We start from the raw sequence: 1,932 nt of genomic DNA, 5'->3' as shown, positions 1-1,932 counted from the left end.
GGGGAGAGTAGAGGTCCTTAACAAATAAATGTAAATATATTGCAGGTGTGCTAAAAAGAAAGAAACTGCAAATAGAGGCTGACAGCAAGGAAGATTAAAATAGAAGAGAATAACGGAAAATAGAGAAGTAAGTAGGCATACACAGGGAGAAGCACGAAGAGGATAAGCCTTAGGTTGAAGTTGTCTTTCTATTGCAGATAAAGAAGTCAGTTAAGGAATAAAAGAGCACACACAGAAAAGACTACATAGAAATAGAAGAGGAGCTGTGTTCTGGGATTAGCAGGGTAAGGAAGCGAGATAACAGGGTTTAAAGAATTAAGACAGGCTTAAGGACAAAAGGGTTTGTGATAACATTAACTCTTGTCTACAGGTTTACCTCATCAACAACAGAAGTCTGCAGGATGGACTACTGAAGAAACCAGCCAGAACAATCTCTTCTCTCTTTTGTTATTTTATCCACTTTTCCCCCTTCCCCCATGAAAGCCTCTCTAGAGACTTGTTACAATAAGCTCTAGGTTGCTGTCGGGGTGGATTCGGGAGCTAGCATCTCTGTTCCTGTGTAGTAGCGTACAGTAACTTAAATCTGACAGAGTGAAGTGCCCAAGTTGCATTTTACACCCGAACAGAGATGGCTGAGGGAATAGACTTACAAGGGTTAGGAACCATCTTAGATACCATACAAAAAGATTTAAGTGCAGTCCGAGAGGAAAACCAGAGCCTTAGAGTAGAAGTAGTAAACTCTAGAAAAGAGACCGCAGAATTGGCGCAAAGGTTTAGACAACCTTTTGTTGGGTCGGACGCTCAAGCCTCATTACCAGAAGGGACTAATAGGATGACTACTCAGGTGATTCACTCCCTCTCACCCGTCATTCCATTAGCGGCACCAGAGCGTTTTAGTGGGGATCCTCAAATATTCATTACGCAGTGTTCGTTACATTTCATTTGCCGCCCTTCCATTTTTCCTGATGCTCAATCTCGAGTAGCCTTCGTGTTGTCATACTTAAGTGGGGATGCAGCGTCCTGGTCTTTGCCTCTGATTTCGAAGGACGATCCCATATTGCGGAATTATGAGAACTTCAAAGAAGAGTTTCTTCGAATATTTGACAGAAGGCGGATATCCCAAGCTGTAGACAATGAGCTACTTGACCTGAAACAGGGGAATCGCGATGTGGTCTCTTATTTGGATCAATTCAATAAACTAGTGGTGGAAACCAACTGGCCTGAGAGTAAGAGAGCGGCGGTGTTCTATCGTGGTTTAAAGGATGAGTTAAAAGATGCATTGGCTGGAATACCCAACAGACCCACAGAAATCTCAGCGTTGGTAGACTAGGTGTTGGAAATCGATTTCCGTCAAGGGGAAAGAAAAGGTGAAAAAAGAAAAGAATTTAAGTCGGTGGTTCCAAGATTTGATCGAGTCAGGTCGAAGGAGGACGAAGTTATGAAGGTCAGCAGAGCATAGAACCTATGCAGATTGGTACAATACGGGGTCCTCTTTGCAAAGAAGAGAAGGAAAAAAGAAGAGCCAGCAATCTTTGTATGTACTGTGGATTGGGAGGCCATTTTGTGCGTGCTTGTCTAAAGAAACCCAAGGGAAGTTTCAAGCCGAAGGAAAACTAAAGGCACCATCTGTTGGAGGAGTTGAACAGATGGATGCGATTTTAGATCAGACTTCAAAAGAACATAGAGTGGCCAATACTCTACAGTCTGCAGCGCCACATCTAATTTTATCGATGGAAATCAGATTCTGACAGGTGACGCTGATTGGAGTCTCAGTGATGATCGACTCGGGAGCCACCGGAAATTTTTGTGACTTAAGGTTTGCAAGCAAGGTGGGAATCGAGGCCATCAAAAAGTCAAAAAGTGAGCCTGTTAGAGCTGTGGATGGAACCAATCTGTCCTCAGGTCCAATAGTCAGCCACACGGAACTAATAC

The sequence above is a fragment of the Triturus cristatus genome, chromosome 2_1, assembly GCF_964204655.1.
Source record: "Triturus cristatus chromosome 2_1, aTriCri1.1, whole genome shotgun sequence".
NCBI classification, from domain to species: Eukaryota; Metazoa; Chordata; class Amphibia; order Caudata; family Salamandridae; genus Triturus; species Triturus cristatus.
Note: the sequence above shows the minus strand (reverse complement) of the source record.